General features: G+C 41.7%; 1 protein-coding gene and 1 long non-coding RNA gene across 10 annotated transcripts in view; one reads left to right on the plus strand and one right to left on the minus strand.

Annotated features, from left to right (window-relative positions):
- rad51b (RAD51 paralog B) overlaps positions 1–14,530 on the plus strand; it is a 582,669-nt gene that overhangs the window by 126,196 nt on the left and 441,943 nt on the right. The gene's annotated exons all lie outside the window — the stretch shown is intronic.
- Positions 1–14,530, minus strand: part of LOC132818100 (uncharacterized) — an 85,013-nt gene that overhangs the window by 16,902 nt on the left and 53,581 nt on the right. The window contains exon 2 of the long non-coding RNA XR_009644959.1: positions 12,145–12,230. This is a non-coding gene — a long non-coding RNA (uncharacterized LOC132818100). The remainder of the gene's footprint in view (positions 1–12,144; positions 12,231–14,530) is intronic.

Raw genomic sequence — 14,530 nt, forward strand, 5'->3', positions numbered from 1 at the left:
AACTTGCAAATAAAATCTTTTCAGTTTGGAGGCTTCAGAAACTAAAATCTTTCTATTGTGGAGAAACTTGCTTCTAAACTGAAAACATGATTCTTCTGAACTTAGTCAAAGCCAACCTAGTGACTTCTGCTCTTCTTTGCCCTGTCTGTTGTAAACCCAGCAGACTAAACCTTTACATCCATTAATACCAATCGTGTCCTACTCGGTACTTAACTGGACCAAATATCTTGAAAATTGACTCTGATAAAAGAAGAAACAAGCAGCAAAGATTATTTGGATGTACATCTTTCTAAACTGAGTTTCAACCTACTCATTGTGTTCAACCTCCATTGTGTTCAAACAATATTTCAAACAATCTAACAAATCAAAACTTGGCATCCACGAGGCCTATCAAAGCAGAAGAATTCTATTCAACCACAATTGATAACCTTATGGCCGAGTATGTTTCTCACTTTGCAATTGCCACCAAGCTGGAAGATCAACCCTGTTTCAATGAAGAGTGCAGGAGGGCATGTCAAGAGCATACCTGAAAATGAAGGGTTAACCTGGTGAAGCTACAATGCAGGGCTACTTACGCACGATAAATCAAAAGCAGCATGAACTAGAAAGGGTTAAGTGATACCACAACCAATGGACACATCTGAGCTCTGCAGCTTTCAGATATGAATGATGTGAACAGTCAACTCATTGGAGGAAGCTCCACAAATATCAATGGGTTAAACCAGCACATTTTGGCAAAAGGCAGCTGAAGGCACTTGTTACTGATAAAGCTATAGCTGTAACAATATTTCAGCAATAATACTCAAACTTGTACTCCAGAATTAGCTGCACCACTGTTTCAGTGCAGCCAGAAATCTGGAAAATTGATCAGGTTTGTCCCTTCAATAAAAAGCAGGACAAATCCATCCTAGCCAATTCCACCTGATCAGTCCATGTAGTTACCAGCAAAATATTGGAGAGGTCAACAGTGCTATCAAGTGTTATTGATTTACTCTTATTCAGTTTGGATTCTGCATGGGCCATTCAGCTCACAATCAAGTATAAAGTTAAAAATCGCACAACACCAGGTTATAGTCCAACAGGTTTAATTGGAAGCACACTAGCTTTCGGAGCGACGCTTCTTCATCAGGTGATTGTCATCAGACAATCACTTGATGAAGGAGCGCTGCTCCGAAAGCTAGTGTGCTTCCAATTAAACCTGTTGGACTATAACCTGGTGTTGTGTGATTTTTAACTTTGTACACCCCAGTCCAACAGAATCTCCAAATCATGACAATCAAGTATGGCATCAATAAAACCAAGTTCAACTGGAATCAGTGGGAATCGTGCGGAAACCTCTTAATTATTTGGTGTTATACCTAACATTAAGGAAGATGGCTGTGATTATTGGAGGTCAGTTGTGTCAGTCCCAGGACATGGCTGCAGAAGTTCCTTGGGGTAGAGGGTTAAGTCTGAAATGTTGACTCTCTTTCTCCTCAGATGCTGCCTGACCTGTGCTTTTTTCCAGTACCACACTTTATCGTCTTTATCTTCTCCAGCATCTGCAGTCCTCACTCTGTGCTAGTGGATATTTTCCAGTCAATTTGTTCAGAGATGTTATTACACACTCTGGACCAGTTGGGACTTGAACTCCGGTCTCCTGACTCAAAGGGAGGGACACTTTGTACCACAAGACCTCAAGTTCCTCAGAGTATTGGCCAATGCCCAATCCTCTTCAATTACTTCGTCAATGACCTTCCCTCCATTCAAAGGTTGAAAGTGAGGCGGTTCCCTGATTGTACAATATTCATCACCATTTGAAACTCCTCAGATACTGAAGCAACCTACTCCCTACTTGTGTCCACATTCAGGAAGACCTGGACAATATCTAGGTTTGGGCTGATAACTGACAAGTAATATTTGTGCAATTTAGCTCCCAGGCAATGATCACCTCCAATAAGAGCGAATTTAACCATGCTCCCTTGACAGTTAATGCCATTAACATCACTGAACTCATCACCATTGACATCCTGGGGATTAGCATTGACCAGAACTGGATCAGGCAAATAAATATAATGGTGAGAAGAACAGATTGGAATTCTGAGGCGTGACTTGCCTCCGATTCCCCTAAACCTGTCAACTTCAATATTCACTCCCTCCACCACTGTCATGTAATGGAGCAGTCTGTCACCAATAATCACTCCCTAACAAGAATGATCATCCACATAGGAATTTTCGTGACACTGGTGTTAGTTTTTGTAGACCTCATGTGGCTGATGAGCCCGATCCGAGAGCCGTGTCTCCAAATGCTCCATTGGGCAAGTGTTTCCGGAAGATGGAAGTGGACCTTAGACTTGAGATCATTAGCATTCTTCTCTCCAATTCCTTTTCCATGTTTCTTCTTACCTGATGGGTGTTTTGAAGAATTCTGTAGTCGAATGTGAGGACTGCAGATGCTGGAGATTAGAGTCAAGATTAGAGTGGTGCTGGGAAAGCACAGTAAGTGAGGCAGCATCCAAGGAGCAGGAAAATCGATATTTCGAGCAGGAGCCCTTCATCAGGTTCCTGCCTGAAACGTCGATTTTCCTGCTCCTTGGATACTGCCTCACCTGCTGTGCTTTCCCAGCACCACTCTAATCTTGAAGGATTCTGTCCCTTCCTACAGGAGGTACCTCCAAGTCATTTTTCTTCTGAGCGAGTGTCTCCTGTGCAGTGACATCTATGTTGTCTTTCTTGAGGAGAGCGTTCAGTGAGTCTTTTGAAATGCTTCTTTTGTCTTCCGCTCATTTGAGTGTCTCCCTGGTGAAGAAGATTTGCTTTGGAAGTCAGGAATCAGGCACCCTAACTATGTGACTGGCCCAGCGTAGTTGTTTTCAGATGATCATGGCCTCAACGCTGGTGCTATTAGCTGCTTCAAGGGTGTTAATGCAAATATGTCTGGCCTCATAACCGATAGAATCTCTATGATCTCTCTGTTGAGCTAGGCCATTCAGGTCAGTAAGTCCTCATGCCATGAACACATTACAAAGAAACTCTTCCAGTTCTGGTCTCCCTCATAGTTCCAATTTCTATTGTTCCTTTATTGGCAGCCATGACTTCCGCTTCTTCGGCACCGAGCTCTGGAATTCCTTCCCCAAACCTCATCACTTCTTTTCCTTTCTCTCCTTTTAAAATGCTCCTAAAAATCTACCTCTTCAGTCAAGTTGTCATCTATTTATCCTTGTAGCTCCATTTTGTTTGACACTGTTCTCTGAGGTGCCTTAGGACATTGTTATAGGTGTTATGAAATGCAATTTGTTGTATGGTTAAACTTCACTGTCTGTTCAAAGATGTTTAAACCTCACTAGTTGACACTCCAGTGCTTAAGCATGCCGATGAGAATCAGCATGGAGGAGGGGTCACAATGCATTTATTCTGTGGCTTGTATTCAACTATGCGATTGCTCAGTTAACGGCAGTTGCTTCTTTAATCCGAATCTAATTTGTTATTTTCACAAAGCCACTTGCTGCTCTCGACATATGCAAATATTTTTCATGATTGTTTGGCTGAAAGTTAAGAAGATTTATATTAGCTTCACATCTGTGGTTTGTTTCTGTGTACCAGTGTGATGTGAGCCAGTTCTGCATTCTTCATGCATTTAGGCTGTTGGATTGCAAGTATTAGACACTGAGGTGCATACCCAGGAGGTATCCAATCTCTGGTAGTCACTGATATGCACCGGCTCAGAGCCTAGCAATCCCTTTGATGTCAGAGTTCTTATCAATCTGCTGAGGTCTGAAGTTGCTTATCTGAGTAGATCTTTTCAATCGAGGGACCGAAATAGACCATTCAGTCCCTGAGTCTGTTTTGCCATTTTAATAGATTGTGGTTGGTGTATGTTTTAAACATCTAGTGCCTTTGTTCAGTACTCCTTAATTATACTGTCATACAAAAATATTGCAAGCTCAGATTTTAAATTTTCAATCCCCCCCCCTTGTCTCTTTTCTCTTTGTGTGAGAAAATACTCACCAGAGGCAATGGCAATCTACCTCATCAAGTCCAGTAATTATCTTAAACACTTCATCCCTTAATCTTTCATACTCAAGGGAGTGTTGAGTAATGCTTCCTTCCAAGGAAGATGTTCACATTGATTATCCAATCAGATAATCCTGTCCTGCCCTAGCTCATAATGGAAGAGCTCATAATGTTTGTGTTGCCTCAGCTTTGAGGACTGGATTGGACTCTGCGGGATTTGGAGTGTAAACTCAGGACACTGCTATGAACAATTGAAGATGAAAATCAAAGAGGCCTTTAATTTTTCTTAAAAATTACTCCAAACACTTCTGTTTATTTAGAAAAATATCAGATATTCAAAAAATCGTTGTTTCGCTGTCAGTCAAGGGTTGTCACATTGAGTAAGAAAGTGTATGTTTGCCTTCCAAATGCTTTGGCAATGTGGGGTGTTATGAATGTTGAGCATCTATAACTTGAGGTATGGCCAACCATAGCCTACATCTGCATTTATTTCTTACATTCTTCTGGATTGTGGGCTAGTGGCTGGAATCAGGAGGAGATTGTGGGATGACAATTGGTCTGGATGAGTATATGAATAGGAAGGATTTAGAGGAAAATTGACCAAGGGTTAGAAAATGGGGCTAGTTGAGGTTAGGATATCTGGTCGACATGGATGAGTTGGACCGAAGGGTCTGTTTCTGTGCTGTGCATATCTATAACTCTATGGTAAGGAACAGAGGGCATCCACTTGATTATTTGGTAGAATTATCCAATTAGTCCCAAGGTCCTTTATCCCCATAGTGCCTATCCATTTTATCATAGAATCCCTACACTGTCAAAGCAGACTATTCAGCCCATCAAGTCCATATTGATCCTTCAAAGAGCAAATACATTCTTCCCCCCCCCCCCCCCCACCATAAAAAACACCTGTAAACCTTGCATTTCCCATGGTTTACCCACCTAGCCTGCACATCCCTGGACACTATGGGCAATGTAGCATGGCCAATCCACCTAATCCGCGCATCTTTGGACTGGGAGGAAACTGGAGCGACCAGCGTAAACCCACGCAGATACAGGGAGAATATGTAAAATCTACAAAGACGAAGGTGGAATCGAATCCGGGTCCCTGGTGCTGTGAAGCAGCAGTGCTAACTACTGAGCCACCTGTCATGAGTATTTATCCAATTCCCTTCTGAAAGTCGTTATTGAAACATCCCTCCCTCATCTCTTCCCTGTTTATTTTGCCAATCGCCTTTAAATCTGCGACCTCTGCTTTCTAGCCCTTTTGTCACTAGAATATGCTTCATATTTGCTCCATCAAAATCTCTGTTCTAAGTAGACCAATCTCAATTTCACTCGGCTTGTCGCACAACTGAGGCACTCTTTGAGGACTTGATTTCTTTCCCAAAGTGAGGTGCCCGGAATATAATACATTTCGGAAAGTCAAATCAAGGTAGGCATTTCATGGTGAATGGTAGGGGCTTGAGGAGTGTAGTGGAACAGAGGGAGCTTGGAGTTCAGGTGCACAGTTCTCTGAAAGTGGAGTCCCAGGTAGACAGGGCAGTGAAGAAGGTTTTTGGCACACTGGCCTTCATTGGTTAGACCATTGAACATAGACTTTGGGAAGTTTTGTTGCAGTTACACAGGACGTTGGTGAGGCTACTCTTGGAATATTCTGTTCACTTTTGGTCACCTTGCTATAGGACGGATGTTATCAAACTGGAAAGAGTGTCGAAGAAATTTACAGGGATCTTGCCAGGACTGAACGGTATGAGTTATTGGGAGAGGTTGGGCAAGCTAGGACCTTTTTTCTTTAGAGCATAGGAGACTGAGGGGGGATCTTATAGAGGTGTATAAGATCATGAGAGGCATGGATAGGGTGAATGCATACAGTCATTTTCCCAGGGTTAGGCAATTGAGGGCAAGAAGGCATCAATTCAAGGTTAGAGGGGAAAGAACAAAAGGGAACTTGAGGGGCAACCTTTTTACACATATTGAATGAGCTGCTAGCAGAAGTTGTTGAGGTGGGTACATTAGCAACATTTAAAAGGCATTTGGGCAAATACATGTATAGAAAAGGATTAGAAGGATATAGGCCAAGTGCAAGGAAATGGTGTTAGCATAGGTGGACATTTTGATCGGCCTGGACCAGTTTGGGCCAAAGAGCCTGTCTCCGTGCTGTAAGATTCTACGACTCTCTCTGCAGACTGCTTGTTAAAGATTAGTTGATTTTGTACTCTCTGCCTCTATCTATAAAGTCAATGAACCTCAAACCTTCTTTTATAAACAATCTTCTCAACTTTGCCTGCCACCTACAAAGACTTGAATCCTTGAACATCCAGGTCGCCCTGTACCTGCAGCCCTCTTAAAATTATACTGTTTAGGTTATATCGTCTTTCTTCACTTTTCCTGCCAAAACAAATTGTCATACTGCATCACATTGTATGGGTCTGTCCTTTTTACACCAGCCTCCTGAAGTCTGTTACTGTCCTTCTCACTATGTGTTGCATTTCTGAATTGTATGTCTTCTGCAGACTTTGAGATTATGATCTGTGCTGACACCCAAATCCAGATAATTAAAATTATCGTTCTAACATTGTCCCCTGGGAGCATGACTTCACACTGGGAAAACAACCGCTTAACCCCTTCTCTGTTCCCCGTACCCATTCTAACCTATCCTCCCGGGAAGTGGCTGCGCTCTAAGCTCTAAGATCCAACCCTGAATTTACAATTTAAAGAAAAATTTCTGAGGAAGGCTCACTGCTCCCGAAATGTCATTTCTGATTTCTCTCCACAGATGCTGCCAGACCTGCTGTTCTTTTCTAGAAATTTGTCTTTGTTTCTGATTTACAGCATTTGCAATTCTCTTGGTTTTTATTTAACCATTAATTATTCTTTAGTTCATAGCACATTGCTAATACCATATGCATTTCGTAGCCAATATCCCTTTAATTGCTCCCCTTGGCCCCACAGCCATCAATTCAGTTAATAAATTAATTAAATAGCATTAGCTCAATCACGTCTTGAAAATCCATGCACATAGCATGAGCTATCTAAGCTCCCTGTGACTTCAGATAAATTCAATCAGATTAGCCACGCAAAAATAATTTTGAACAAATCTGGGCAGACATTAAAGTTTATCCTAAATTGTTGCCTTTTTAATTAAAACTGAGTAATTGCTGGGTTTTTCCCTTCTCCATTTTTGAACAGAATTGTAACATTTTTAATTTTCCAGATCTCGGCTACCACCTGCACATCCAAGGAGGATTGGAAGATTGTGGCCAAAACCTCTATGATTTTTGTATGTTCTTTCATGGGATATGGGTGTTGCTGGCTCACCAGCATTTATTGCCCATCCCTAGTTGATAATTTCTATTTATTATAGAATGTAGTATATTAAAATTCCCCCAATTTTTTGGTGAACAACATTCATATTTAGTTCTATACTCTGCAAAGAAATGCTGTACTTGCTTGAGCATTGTTAGCGGATATTATCAAAAAAAGGCAACACATCTGGTTGTGTTGATCCTATTTTAAGACTTATGAACTTTCTTAAGGAGGTGCTTGAAAGAAAATGTTGCCCTAGTGGGAGAAAGAATGATGATGATAGACAACTTGACTTTGAAAATGGGAATCGCCTACAAGCAACTGAAGAGAAAAACACAAGAGTGTGAAGCATGGAGAAATGAGCAGTAGTTTTGCCACTGCTATTCTGCCTATGAAAGAGCAGGATGCCATCATCCTCTCGAGAAAATTCAGCCCAGCGTTAATCCTGGTCTTTCAGTTTCAGAGCAAGTGTGAGAAGAGTTAAGGAGAACTTGATCCAACTGCATCCCTAGCCAGAATGGGGAACGGATCCAATCAAGGACAAGTGAGGAGAGATTGACCAGGGAGTACTAAGAGAGGTGTTAACTCTCATCAATGCCATTACATGGGTACTGCATTGAGTCTCATCCTCCCAGAACACTTACCCCTATCACCATCTCATTAGAGTGTCTAACTCCAATCAATCCAGGGCCCTTATACTTTTCAGCCTGGTAACTCATTTTAGTTGATGAAATTTGATATGGTTCCATAATTGTCTTTCACATCTTTGACCTTGTTGCTCTGATGCACGCAAAACTTTTCTATTTCTGTCCCATTAATTATCTTGTTTAACCCTCACCTTACACTCCAAGGCTATGAACATCAGGGCTGATGAGCCCAACTTCTCTATTTGTTCCCTTTATCTTCCGTCTCAGCTACAGGAGTTTACCAGTGTTGTTCTTTAATCTAAACAAGTCAGTGTAAACAATATGGTAGTGAAGGAGAAATGGACGGTGAGTCACCTGCACCAGAGCAGCCATTTTAAGAATCAGGAAGCTTCATTTAAAGAGACATTTAAAAGGAACTTCAGAATCTAACGCAGAAGTAACGTACTGGAATATATTCAAAAATATGTTGTTATATGTTGCTACGGGTATTTAAAAAGACGCATTGAAGTAAATCCTCCTATTTCCCAATGGGTTCATTGATGTTATGGCTTGTTTCCATTGGTTTTAATTTGTGTTGAAACAAGAAGCTCTGGTATGGATCAGATAGTGTGGCTTCATTGCTTTTTCTTCAAGGCAGCTCCCTTCCCTGTACCTTAATCAATGAATTGATAAGTTGTGAGAAATTGAAATGGTTATGGGGGAGCCAGCAGAATAGTGGTCACTGAACTAGTAATCCAGAGGCTAAGGCTGATACTTCGGGGAAGTGGGGGTCTACATTGTACCACAGCAACCAATGGAATTCAATGGTTATAAAAAAACTTCAGTCCAATTCAAAGCTAGTCTCTGTGATGGTGGCCATAGAAGTATCATCAATTGGTGTAAAAACTGTGCTAGAACGAAACAATAAGACATGGAGGGTTTTTTTTAAAATTCACTTATGGGATGTGAGCGCTGCTGGCTGTCTGTCTGTCTGTCCGTCCCTAGTTGGCCTTGGGAAGGTGGTGGTGAGCTGTCATCTTGAACTGTGCAGTCCATGTGCTGTAGGTAGATCCACAGTGCCATCAGGGAAGGAATTCCAGAATTTTAATCCAACAGCAGTGAGAGAACGGCAATATATTTTCAAGTCAAGGTGGTGTTCCTATGTATCTGCTGCTCCTGTCCTTCTAGATTAAAGTGGTCATGGGTTTGGAAATTGTTGTTGAAGGATCTTTCGTGAATTTCTGCAGTGTATCTTGTTGATAGTGTTAAAAAGTCCCAGAACGCCAGGTTATAGTCCATCAGGTTTATTTGGAAGTACTAGCTTTCGGACTGCTGCTCCTTCAGATTGCTGTAGAACAGGATCATAAGTGTCAGTTGTGTAAGTGGTGCCAATCCAGTGTGTGTTTTGACCTGGGTGATGTCAACTTCCTGAGTACTGTTGGAGCTGCACCCGTTCAAACAATTGGGGAGGATTCCAACATATTCCTGACTTGTGCCTTGTAGATGGTGGACAGGCTTTGGGGAGTCAGGAGATGAGTTACCTGCTGCAGGAGTCCTAGCCTGTGACCTGCTTTTGTAGCCACTGTGTTTGCGTGCTGAGTGTAGTTGAGTTTCTGGTCAATGATAATCCGAAGAATGTTGATCATGGGGGATTCGATGATCGCAGTACCGTTGCATGTCAAAGGCCAGTGGTTAAATCATTTGTTATTGGAGGTGGTCATTGCCTGGCATTTGAGTGGCGCGAATGTTACCTGCCACTTGTCAGCCGAAGCCTGGATATTTTCCAGGTCCAGTTGCAACTGAACTTGGACTGCTTCAGTATTTGAGGAGTCATGGAAAGTGATGAATATCGTGCAAACACCCCCACTTCTAACCTTTCTGATGGAGGGAAGTTTATTGGTGAAGCGTTTGGACTCGGACAGTGTCCTGAGGAAATGTCTTGGAGCTGAGATGACTGACCTCCAGCAATCACAACCATCTTTCTCTGCGCCAGCTGTGACTTCCTCAAATGGAGAGTCTGCCCCGATACATAATTGATTGCAGTTATGCTCGAAGTCTACAAGTCTTGCTTGGTCTGACTTGACTTCAGGCCAACTGCAGTATAGTTGATTCTTAACTGCTGTCAAGGTCACTTAGGAATATAGGCAATAAATGACTGCAATGAAAGCATACTCATAAAATTAGCCCCTGTCTCTGGGTGGAAAGTGGTCAGTGATTGGATGAGGGGTGTGGGGTTAAAGAGGTTCAATGGAAATGCCAAATAGAAACAATGTCAGATATCCTCCGACAGAGCCACAACTCTCATTACTCCAGTGTTGTGTTTGTACACATTGCATCTGCAAATCTTGCAGTAGAGTATGAACCACAGCATTATGTTTCATTCACTGAGATAAACCAAGTGAACCATAGTTCAGGATCGCGTCGAACAGAGCAACCATGGAGAGAAATCAGAGTTAAATCCAGTTTCAAATCTAGTGACCCTTCCTCAGAACGGGTCCTCAGAGTATCTTAGAGTTTGAGAGTTATTTGTAGAGCTTTCAGTCTTTTGAATTTCTGGCTAGCAACAAGCTGGAGTTGTTGGCTGTGAATCAGTGGATAGCACTCGTTGTTTTGAGTTGGAAGGACGTGGAGTCAAGTCCCACTCTGGAGGTTTGAGCACTTAATCCAGGAAGGCATCTCAGTGCAACACTGACAATTTCAATTCTATTTGTGTACGCTATTGGTCTTTTTTTTTAATATTCTGACAGCAAGTGAGGTTCAAAAAGTACTTTATTGGCTATGAAGTGTTTTGGATATCATGAGGTTGTGGAATGTGCTACATAAATGCACGTCTTTCTTTCCAATGAAGGACTTGCAGGGCGAGTGCATGGGAAATGTGCCACCGTTGGCAGCGATTTACAGCTCTTCATGCTATGAAAGTTTTATGCCGGATGGTAGTTTTCAGCAGAGGACTTTGAAGTATAAGCCTGTTTTATGCTCGTACTGTTCACATTTTCCACTGGTGGTGCCAGCCCTCCCATGTGGTCAATCACTTGCCTGGCGCGTTTGCTTTATGTTACAAAGAGCAACACGTTTTTGATATTTCGTTCTATTCTCATTGTCCTGTCTAAACCAGACAGAACTGAGATGTCAACTGTTTCTCACCACAGATGCTGCATGAATTGCTGAGTATTTACAGCATTTTCTGTTTTTATTTCAAATTATCAGCATTTGCAGTGCTTTTTATGGTTGTAATTGCACTGGGGCTGTTTTAAACCTGAAGGTTGTTTTGATCCCAGACCAGGCCACCAGCTTTGTTATGACCTGATTAGGGACTAGTAACCTTTAAAGTCAGCAGAATATGAAAATCAAGGGACTGCTGAGAGAATAAAGCCACACTAATCCGTGGTTTTGAACAACAGCAAGATTTTACTGTGCACATTAGAGCAGTAACATGATCTACATGACATGTATATCTTACTTCTAACATCAGAATTAACATGCTGTAAATGTGGCTAATATACTTTGATCAAACACCCCATAGAACATTATTAATAGTAGTGAATGCAATCCAGATGGATCCCAGGAATTTCTGAGCAAAACACCTGCAGCCCCTCCCCTTACGTTAATGGGTCATCAAATCTCAGTAGACCTCACAGGAGATTACTGTGTTTCACTTTTGCCATTTGGGCCTTGAAGCTCACTGTTGAGCTGTTTTGTCAAGGCCCTCCTTAGCAATTGCTCCTATATAAGTCGATGACTCTCCTGTTCTGGACTGTGAAACCATACTCCATCCCTTTTTCACTGGAACAGCTACAGCTCTTCACCCACAGCTAACTTTACTGAGGTAAAGTGATTACTCTGACTAATCCTCCTGCTGTAGGTTTTACAGCAAATGCTGCTTGTGGCTTTTCAAACCCTGCTGTCTCTCTCAGCTGCACTGAAATGTTGATGCCCACAGGCTTTTCTGAGCCCGTCACTGCTACCCCATCCAGCAACCTTCCCACTTTTGCAGCTCTCCAGGGTTACTTCTGAGCCCTTACTACACACAACTGTTCAACAGGGGATACAGTAGTTTACTGGATTGTTAATCCAGAGACCAGGCAATGTTCTGTGGCCCCAGGTTCAAATCCTGCCAGATGGTGGAGTTTAAATTCTACAAAAATCTGGGATTAAGAGACTTACAATGACTGTCGATTGTTGGAGAAACCCTTTTAGGGAAGGAAACTGCCATCCTTACCTGGTCTGTGACTCCAAGGCCACGACAATGTGGTTGGCAATTAGGAATGGGGAATAAATGCTGGCCTAACCAGCGACATCCTCATCCTGTGAATGAAAAAAAACAAACTGTTGGTGATTCTCCCAGCAGTATAGCCATCTATAAACTGGAACTCGTTCATCTCAGTGGCCAAAAAATTGCTCTTTGTATACTGTTTCCATTGAGCACCACTGCAAGGATCTTTTGAAAACCCGCATTAAAGCTCACCCCTATTGCCGGGAGAATTTAAATGGGGTCACCTGATAATGCTTAGAACCCAATATGCTCTGAATGTTGCATTTCATAGAATGTTGTCTTCCCTGATACAATTGAATGAATGGGATATGGGTTTTACCACAGGGCCCTCTGTTAGTTCATAATCAGATATATGGAAGCACCTTGAGGTCTTCTGATGTTGTACAGTTGCCATAGAATTCTATACATTAAGGTTACATATTCTTGGACTCTATATTTTTGTTAAGTGGGTATCCCAGTTTCTAAAGAGGCCCATCAAAAAGGTCAGGAAAATTGAAAAGCTCAAATGGTGAAAAAAAAAGGCTGAGAAAATAGAGGCCAGTGATTTCAGAGCGGGGTGGGGTGTCAAGGAAGCAGTTAATAGAACAAAGAGAGAGCGTGAGAAAATGCTAGCAGGCAAGGGAAAGCTGCAAGTATATCAAAGGGAAGAAAATAACCAGGGAAAGAATAGGGCCATTTCGGGACTAAGGGGGCAACCTCTGTGTGAAACCAGAAGATGTCGGGTGGAGTGTTAAATGGGTACTTCATATCTGTCTTTACCCAGGAAAAGGAGCACAGAAAGTGGTGGTGGTGGTGGTGGGGGGAGGTGGGCGGAACCTCTTTTAATTTATACCTTAATAACTTATGTAACTCAAAATAGAACCGGACCATGGTGACATATTGTACTTTTCGCTATTTATTTGTTACATACAAGTGATAATAAATCTTTCAGTTCAGTTCTGCGCATTCTCAGCATACTGCCCTCATGAGCAGCAAGTGTGGCAGAGACTTCAGGCAATGTTTCATGTGAAGTTGACGGTCAGGTTGTAAGCCATTGTCACATACAACTGAAGGCTGCAATTGCAGTATTAGATACTCCACTAGGACTGATGAAATATTTGTGCTTAGGCAGTTTCCCAATCGAGAGCATAGGGCCAGGAAGAGGCCATTCAACCCCTTATGTCTACTCAGCTATGCTACTTCTATTGTCTTGGTTCCGCAAAGAGTAGTAATTTTGACAACAAAAATCTTTCGGTCTCAATTTAGATACTTCCAATTGACCTGAGATCAATAGGTTTTTACTGAGGAGAGCTTCAAGTTGCCACTTTACAGTGTGATGTTGTGAAAAGAAAATTGACGTATTCTAATTCTAATTGTTTGGATCCAACTGAACTGAAATATAATTGTATCATGCATTCAAAATGGCTGCCAGGTTTTCAGCTGGGCTTGAATTATTGAGGAAATTGAGATAGGTAGATTTGAAATTCTGATTATTTTTAGATTAGATTAGATTACTTAGTGTGGAAATAGGCCCTTCGGCCCAACAAGTCCACACCAACCCGCCGAAGCGCAACCCACCCGTACCCCTACATTTATTATCTTGAATAGAGTTAAGCAGCTGTGTTTGCTCAATGAGTTCATTGTGATAATGTAAAGTTGCAACTCCTTGTCCAGTGCAAAACGTTGTTGCCACCTCTCTATATATATAATCTTTGAAGTCAAGGTCACAGATTAACAAAATACCAAATGTTGCTGCTGTTTTGGAAGTGCTTTCTGTAGTGGCATTCAGGGTAGATATTTGATTGGGATCATTATTTTGGGTGAAGTCATTATTATTATTTATTAAGTGCGTGGTATTTTGTGTGACTTTGTAAACTTCAGTTTGGGCTTTAAAAACTGTGCATTTAACTTGTGAGGTCTCTAGTTTATCAGAGAATATCACCTTGCAAAAGAGAGGTTCTGTTAATATCTTTGAGCCATGCAAGACTGACTAAGTAAAACCCATGGAGGAACCTGGCGATGAGACTTTTGTAAAAATCTGCAATAATCTTCTTTATTTCTCTAACAGTAACCATGCCATCTCATTCCTGGTATAAGAGACATTGTCCTGATGAAGAAGAATTGAGTTATTACAGGCTTATGTTCCCTGGGTTTTAGGAGAATGGATAGTGATCTCATTGAAATGTGTATATAGTAGTCTCATGAAACAAAGCTGATAAATGCACATGACATGGGAAGCCTATTGCACTGCAGCTACCATGTGGTAGCTTATCAGGAAATTCTTCTGCTCTAGTAGTCTAATTGAAAGGATTTACAGATTGATCATCAGTATGTTTGGCTGTGTTATGACACA

This window comes from Hemiscyllium ocellatum, chromosome 8 (assembly GCF_020745735.1).
Source record: "Hemiscyllium ocellatum isolate sHemOce1 chromosome 8, sHemOce1.pat.X.cur, whole genome shotgun sequence".
NCBI lineage: Eukaryota > Metazoa > Chordata > Chondrichthyes > Orectolobiformes > Hemiscylliidae > Hemiscyllium > Hemiscyllium ocellatum.